Raw genomic sequence first — 9017 nt, 5'->3', positions numbered from 1 at the left:
TTTCAATGGGGTGAGGGGTCAATCCAATCCATCGGTCATCTATAAAATACAACGGTGGCATCAACCAATTGCAATCTACCTCTTCGGCATGTTCCTGTATGAGCCTGGTTACGGGTGTCATGTACTTGGTTCGATTATTCACCATTATTGGTAGTTCATTGTAACCTTTATCGGTCCTATAAATTTCTACGGTCCTAGGTACATATCTCATGATGTATAAAATTCCTCCTAATACCCGTCCTACATAGCCTCCACTCTCCTTAACTAGCTGGCTCAGGGTGCTAGGCGCAAAAGGCTCCATTAACAGCTTGGTGCGTAAAATTTCTCGTTGTGTAAAACATCTCCTATGAGCAGTATCTGTATATAATTGATCCATATTTCGGTTATAAGCTTGTTCCACGTATAGGAATTTGCTATTCACATAAGCCATAAGGTCGGCATTGTGTGGGAGTATATCAACTTTTGGTTTAAGATCAAAATATTGTGAGGTTTCTTCTGCAACAACTACTTCGGGGGTGTTCCGTTTGCCATAGTTCTGAATTGCAGACTTTGATTCTTTTTACAAGAGTTACTGCGAAGACTTTTGCGTTGTTCTATACTACTATCAATTGTTCCGTGGTGATTTGGTTAGTTATTTTATTGGCTTGGCCAGTGTATAACAGACTAAGTTTATCCTCCCAGGTGCGGAGTGGATTAGTTTCCCACGTAGCTTCGCCTACACTGGGGTCGAAGCAATATCCTTTCAAATAGAGGCATGCTACGTTACCCATTAAAGCTATTTCATTCTCATCTAATTTGATTTTGGCCTCGTAGTCCATTGGTCGGTTCTTCACCGTGGCTAAGATAATAACGCTTTTCCATGATTGTCCGTTTTCGTGATACGTGGTTCATTCACAGGATCCGTCGACGTTTACTAGTCCTTCCAAGGTAAGGGATGCTGTAGTGGTGCCATTGTTTGCAAGGTCTCCTATCTTCTGGTGATGAATGATTAAGGATCGATTCCACAGTGCATGATCACTCGCGTGACTTCGATTAGGCAAGTCCACACGTGTTGGAACGATATTTCGACTCTTTGTAGAACTGACACTTTTGCCGACTCGCTTTGATATGCAGTCTGAGTTTCGGGGCACTCCGCGACATCGCGAATTGATATGGCGGATATCTCGGTCGCCTTGTCGTCACAATCATAGGCAATGAGAGGTTTCACCTGGGTGAAGTTAGACATCATGAGCAAGGTTACTCCCGTGCTGATGATGAGGTGCCTGATGGGATACAACCTGATGTCTGGCGTCTTCTTTATTCGGCTTCGCCCTATGTGAAAAATCAAACTTTACTAAATGTCTATGACAGTCTATTCAAATGGCCTTATCATCTAACACAGAAGAATAACACAAGAATTAAACAACACAAAACTAATGAAAACATCCAAGCTATTGTTCATCTCATACATATCCTAAAACAATATCATGAATCCTGATTATCTTCAATGCGATATTTCCTAACTAAAAGCCAAGGCAATTCAATTCTGATAAAATGTCCTTTATGCGTGCTCCTACCGACCCATCTCCACGGTGGATCTTTGTCACGATCCTTTCGCCATCTTTCCCTTATTGAAACCTTTCCCCCCTACTCTCGCGCCCCCTTTTTCGATATACCCTACTTCTAATCTCATGCACTATTGGCATAATCTTCCACGTTATACACCTACTATCATCGGCAAATTTCGGGAACTATCCTTTCCGAATAACTCCAAGTTCACGTAATCCGTGAGCAGTAAAGAAGTGAATATATTTCTCTTTCCACCCGTATATGTTGAAAAACCCCTGTCGACCCTTTCTACCGAGGCCCAGTGGTTGAGGTTTCCCAAGTCGCCAAAACGTAAATCTAGAATTTTTTTTTCTGGTCTTAACCAGGGAACGATTATCGTACCCAGTGAGATTATAGTCCCCACCTGAGTGAAACTTGCTAATTAATACGATGACTCAGGTACATTCCATGTCCTGGTGCATCTAATCGTGGCTTTTCGGAAAAACCGAAGTTAAAGTCCACAAGGCATAAGTTAAATTTTTCCTTTTTGTTTTTCGACCCATATGAACAAGTTTTTCTCCTTTTGGTTGGGTAAACAGGGATGGCTGCCTACCACCCTAAAACGTGTGTCACGGCACACTTCATGAGTCGTTTAGTACCTGTTACGTACCTGTTACGGCCCGTAGCTGTTAGAATATAACTCCATTTCGATCACTCATTAAACTATTTATCATTCTGATCATATTTGCCCTAATCTTATACCTGCTATTAAGAAACAGTTGCCCTAGGTATTTCTTATCTGAAATCCCCTTTTACCCAAAACAAAAATTAAAAGATTTTTTTTCCCCCATCTGGGTTATTATTATTATTCTTGACTTACGGGACTTCACATATCTGTATATTGATTGAGGACTATACCCTTCAACTCCTCCCCTAGTGAACAGAACAACAACTTGCTTCCCCCATGAAAGAGGATGGAATATAAAGGAATTGGGGTCAGATAAGGCTGCTCGTTCAGAATCCAGAGTCTCTCGCCATCGCAACGTAGGAAGATGTAAATCGATGCGGTGGGAGGAGTGGTATCTATTTTGGTGGACTTTTACCCCACGGTCGACACCTTCACCGGCGGAAGTATTCTACAGCCCCCTCTGCAGAGCTTTAATCCTACAGAGCTCTAACAACTTCTACCACCGCACAGTGTTGCGAAACCGGAATTTTTTGGAAATCATATTGCCTAAACTGCAATTTTAATTGTATCGATGAGAAACTTCTACAGATTGGTCAGAAAGAAATCCCAAACAGAATGAGTGAAAAAAAAATTACACCGAAAAAAATTGTTGGGTCAAATTTTCAACAAAAATCAAAAATAAAAAAAAATTGTTCGAAAAATTTATTTTAATTCTTCTTTTATTTCTGATAAATACCTTAAGATTAGTTTTTAAAATAAATTATAGGGTGGTCCGAATTATAAACGTCAAATTTTCATGATTTTTCGATATTTGTTGAATAACTCTGAAATTTTATATAAAACCAAAATCTATTTCATTTCTTATTTGAAAGGTGGCAATAAAAGGTTTAATTTGATACCGGTTTGAAGTCAATAGCTTCAGTTTTAAGAGAGTTATGCTCATTTTTGTGGAGTGCTAGAATAGATGTAGAATAAAAAAAAAACTTTGAAGATACTATTTTATAACACAGGCCTATTTTATTGCATTCTACAGAAAAATTACAAATTATCAGTCATCTACCAATAAGTTCATTGCTTCCTCTGATAATTCCAGGTGTTTCTTCTCCTTCAGTATTCTCCTACTTGTGATTGCGGGATCAGAATTGGCGAGCAGATAATGTAATATGTCTTCACAATTGTCTTTTCTTGATGTTTTCCTCGCATGGTAAAGCCTTGTGTTTCTGAAGTCCTTGTTTCCTGCTTCCAATGCTTCTTCTGATAGTTAGCCAATGGGAACCAAAAATGAACGAATTATTTCAGCTCCATGAATAAGAACCTTGTGGACAGTTGGTGGCATATAATGCCACGAATATTTCTTTACATAGAGACCAGCAGTTTCTTTTCCGTACTTCGAGAACTTATCGCAGTCTATCTTATATCCAGAAGTTATAGCTTGAAGAATACTAGAAAACCTTCTTATAAGTTCGGTATCTACTCCTGTGGCCAGAGCGGTTTTCTCAGGATCACTAAAGAATTTCCTTGCTGTGTTACCATCATTAGTTGTTCCACTTCCTTGTTTCACAACATCAACAGTTATTTGGAGCTGATCTTTCAGATTTTGTTGAACTTCCTTTTTTCTTTGATCTCTAATAATCTTCTCATCTTCACTGAGGTTAGTTCTCTTTATTTCCCCTGCTTTGCGTATAGTGATTTGATAAGCAATGTTCAGTAGGGTTTCCATAAATCTTATTCTACTATGTAATGTTGATAATCCAAATCTATAAGCTTCCTGATTGGGTGTCCTTTTAACAATTCTGTCCAACTGATTCATTTCACTGGGCTTTGCATGGCAAATGTAACACGTTGCTGCAGACTTGTTATCAGATAAAGCATTACAGACTTTTCCATCAACCATTGTTTCCTCCAGTTTATGTTCTACTTAAAATTGTAATCCACTTATGTTGATAATCGTTTCGTGTATACTATTTATTTGTTCTTTCATGAGATCGTCCTGTTGCTTTATATACTCTCCAGTCTCCTTAGCATATTCAACCTTGATTGGTCTGCAATATCTGGTTGATGATGGTGTTGGATTCTCCCATACTTGTTCTTTATTGCATGAAAGAACTAAAGAAACCATAGATATACTGAACAAGCTACTATCAGTTGCTGTATTGTCAGTAAAGTTTTGTTTATACTGGCTATGTCCTGAAGATCCATCCATACCCCATTTGCTAATCAATAACATTTCTTTCTCTGCATATGCTTGAAGGTGGTCAATTGATTGGGATTCCAGTATTCTATTCGCGGTGTGATCCAAAAGAGATTGTAGTTTGACTGAAGCAGACTTTTCAGTTACCTCGACATTCTCTGGATAACATTTCTTTTTCTCGTCTGAAAGTTTTCTGTAACTAGGAAAGTAATTGTATTTTTCTTGATATTCTTTTAACTTTTGCCACTGATAAACGCTGAGTTTCATGTCCATGAATAAAGCCAAAGCTGCCTTTATATCCCCTTCTTCCTCTTTTCTCAATTCTTCAGCTGTGTATTTAATTAAATCTGCAGAAACCTCTTCTGTTTCCATTAGTTCCATACTTCTTTTCTTCTTTGTTTTCTCACAGCATAATGTAAATTCCTTAGGTTTGGGTTTTCGTTTTGAAGTAGTTGGATGATTTCCAACTTCAATATAGCCCTCTTGAATCCAGTCCGTAGCTCCAAGCCGTTCATACATCCTGTTAAACTCTTGAAGACGTGCATTGTACTTATTGACGAACTTTTTCAATTTATCTTTTATGTTTGGAAATATTAAACTACTTTTCACTCCATGCTCATGATCAAGCAATTCCAAAACATCCTCCACGTTTCTAGTTTTACTCTGTTGCATCAACTCATGCAGTTCCTGATAGGAAATTTTAATGTATTCCATAATTCTTGACTGTCAAAATTATAATGGAAACCACAGTGAACTTCATTGCACTTTTATATGCATAGTGGAGAAAGATAACGACGTAAAGGCCGCATTCCACCGTAAAAACAAAGGGAGAGAGAGAGAGCGAAAGAGACAGAATAAAATAGTAAAACAACAGAGAGAGAGAAAGGTACCACCACAAGCTAAAAGAAAACACTATATAAAGACGGACACACACGCGGACTAATTAGTGACAAAAAAGAAAACACTGAAGATGGCGATTAGCCGAAACCGGTCTGAAAATAATGAAAATTTGACGTGGGATGACGGAAAGTCACCCGAAAACCAATATGATTAAATTATTCAATAAGTGATTCCGAGAATTTCCGTTCTATTTCTATGGAATAAATACTGAGAGTGTTATACTAAAATCGCTATAACTCCCAGGTGGGCAGGTATGGGCAGCTGATTTTTTCATAGTTCGTTGAAAACAAATTATATAACATTTCTGTAGTGGTTTGGAACTGGGACTCTCTGGGACTTTTTAGATATTGCTTACCTAACCCAAATTTTAAGGAAAAATGGACCTTTAGTCGGGTTTTCGCTCTAGAAAGGTGCATATGAAAATGTCTCAAACAACATTCCTTTTTTTACAGAAGATACTTGTCCGAAGGCAGATTTTTTTTCCGAATCAAAATATCTGTCACTAAAATCAAATGAGATCATTTTGAATACAGCCCTGAAATTCCCTCTTTTCGTGAAAATTTTGTATATTTGACTTCTAAAATCAATTAGAAATCAACGGGCCAACATAAAAATAAGCTTTATGTGTTTTTTGTTTACTTGGAATGTCTGTGACAAAATTGCATCATTAAAAACACTGAAAAAAATAATCGGAAAAAAGTTACTTTTCCACTAGCCGTAACACAGTGTGGCGGTTTTGCCTATTCTTCGGGTGCATTGCCAGAATGACCCGTGCCTCGATAGAATATGTGTGGTACAGTAGTCTACGTCCCTGTTTTTTAGCAAATACCATATTTTCACTGAGGGGATCAGTTTTTTTGTCCACAGCGCTACCTACGTTGTTTCTTGCCACTCTGCTTGCCATTCCGTCAGTGTTGCGTCTCTCTCTTTCTTCCTTGCCTTCTCCGTGGTGCCATCCCTCCTTTCGTAGAGCCTCCTCCGCTCCTTAATCAAAAGGCAGATCGGTATTTGGCCAGCTATAACTTGCAACCCTCTGGTCGAAGCCGTCCTGTGATGCGCAGCAGAAGCTTTGTGCCGGCCTATCCGGGTCACATTATGCCGTATGGGAGCTCCATACAGGATGATGGATTGTACGACGCTGGCAAGTACCTCCCTTTTCCGGCTACGGGGGCCTCCTACGTTAGGGAGTAGTCTCATTAACATGGCTCCCCTGGCCTCTGCCTTTTCCACCACAGTCCTCACGTGGTCCCCGAAGGTACCCTGTTGGTCGATCCATATTCCTAAATACCGGATACTCCTTTTCGGTATAACGCTTGTATCGCCTACTGAAAATCTTATTCCGTCTCTTTTTCTGGGACCCTTCAGGATTACAGCTTCGGTTTTCTCCGGGGCAAGAACTAGATCGTGCGGTGTCATCCACCTGCTAACCCTGCAAAGTGAACTATTCGCTCTTTCTATCAGCTGCTCTATGGAGTCAGCTCCTGCCAGTATGGCCAGGTCGTCCGCGAAGCCTATTTGCTCACAGTCATCTGGAAGCCTCATTCTCAGTACTCCATCATAAAGTATATTCCAGAGTGTTGGACCAAGTACGGATCCCTGTGGGACGCCGCAGCTCATTTCTAATTCTACGCCCCTGCTGACCTGGATTCTTCTTCCTTCGAAGTATCTACCGATTATTCGCATCAGATATGTCGGAATATGTCGTCTGTTCAGTTCTGCCATAATGTGACCCCATCCCGCACTATTGAACGCGTTCCTAACGTCCAGCGTTAGCATGAGACGCCATTTGTTTGGTAGTCTCCTGCTCTCCCTCACCTTCTCGACGGCTTGTAAGGTCGATCGCCCTTTTCTGAAGCCAAATTGCCTGTCGCTCAGGCTCATATCGTCTTCTAAACAGTTTTCTAGTCTTTTTCTGATCAGCCCCTCATAAAGCTTGCTTATAACGTCCAGCAAGCAAATCGGCCGATAGGAGAGCGTCCTGACGGCTATTTTGTACCCTTCTCTCCAAACATCGTGATCCAGATCGCTGCATGATTGCATCCACTTTTTCCTTTTCGAACTGTCCACCAGCTTCCTCAAGCTTTTCCTGGTTTCTTCATAGCACTCCGCGGTATGTATTCTCTCGTCTTCGTTTGTGTTGTTTCGCCTTGCAAATCTTAACAGTCTTCTACGGTGGGCGATGCATTATTCCCGTTTCGCTTGGATCTCATCATTCCACCAGTACGGATTCTTAGTTTTTTCACCAGTGCTTGTATGTCTTCTGGAGCTAATTCCAAAGTCCATTTCAGTAGTGTTTTAAAACATTCCCAGTCATACTCCACCTTGGTCCAAGTATGTTTATCCACTACTCCTATTCCGTCAACGGAGAACTGAATAAATTGATGGTCGCTGAGGCTTTCCTCCGTGAGGACCCTCCACTCTCCAACCCCCAGGGCCACGTCCTGGATGCAGCAAGTGACATCTATGTATGATCGGCTTTCCCACCGTGTGAAGGTAGGTTCCAGGCCCGTGTTCATCACTACCATATCCAGCGCCGCGAGCCATTCTGCCCAGTAGTCTTCCCTGGGGTCAGAGACCGGAGAGCCCCACAGAACGGATCTGGCATTTATGTCTCCCAGGATGATGCATCGTTTTCTTGTTCGCCTTCCGACTTCCATGATTTCACTCACCTTTTCCTTGTAGATTCCAATGGGGATGTTTGGAGAGATGTAACAGCAGATTACTGTCAGTCCCTTCATCTTTCGTAGGCCTTGACTTTTTGGATTTCTATTTTCCTGTTCAGTAAAAGCACTGCCACTCCAAGTCCTTTGTTGTGTTTTTGTTGGGCTCGCTTACAATTAGCAGGTCACACTGGCTCACACTGGGTGCGACGCGCTTCCGGTCACCTTTTCTGTGCTGCCTTTTCTGCCTTTCCTGATCGATGAATTTTCTAAAAAGTGGATACTTTGTTTGGTCGGAGCGATGTTCCGCGTTTCTGCCCTTTTCGTGACATTCCTTGCAGCGAGGGCTATTTGGGCATTCCTTTGCTTTGTGGCCTGTTTCTACACATTTGAGACACTCGTCGCTTTTGGTTGGGTCATTACATTCTTTAGACCTGTGCCCGAAGGCTAAGCAGTTAAAACACCGAATTACTGGAATCCTCTCCCATATTCGGCATGGTACCCATCCTATCTCAATCTCCCCTTTACTCATCAGCCTCGATGCTGCATCTTCAGGAAGTTCAATCACGGTTGTGTAATATCCCGTCCTTCCTGGTTTCATGCCTTTTACGCTGATTGCTCCGTTAAGCCCCAACTCCCCTCTTCAATGGCCGTTTTTACCGCGTCCTCGTCGGTCGCTACGTCAATCTCGGATATATATATATATATATATATATATATATATATATATATATATATATATATATATATATATATATATATATATATATATATATAGATATATATATATATATATATATATATATATATATATATATATAGATATATATACAATATAATGGTCTCGGATTTTTTGTGTGGACTTGTACGTCTGTGACCTTGTTGGATATCTCCTCCTTTAGTTTACTGGCGTCTTCCATTCCTCCGCTCACTCTGAGTAGAAGATCCGCCTTTTCCGTGGTTTTCAGAGCCTTTATCTTTATTACCAACTTCTTGATATCGACTGCCTCTTTCACTGACTTGAGTAAGTCCGCGTATGTTTTCTGACTTT

This window comes from Leptinotarsa decemlineata, unplaced genomic scaffold, assembly GCF_025532065.1.
Source record: "Leptinotarsa decemlineata unplaced genomic scaffold, Ldec_3_MD MMD2_P_RNA_scaffold_14, whole genome shotgun sequence".
Classification (NCBI taxonomy): Eukaryota; Metazoa; Arthropoda; class Insecta; order Coleoptera; family Chrysomelidae; genus Leptinotarsa; species Leptinotarsa decemlineata.
The sequence above is the reverse complement of the archived record's forward strand: the minus strand, read 5'-3'. Positions refer to the sequence as shown.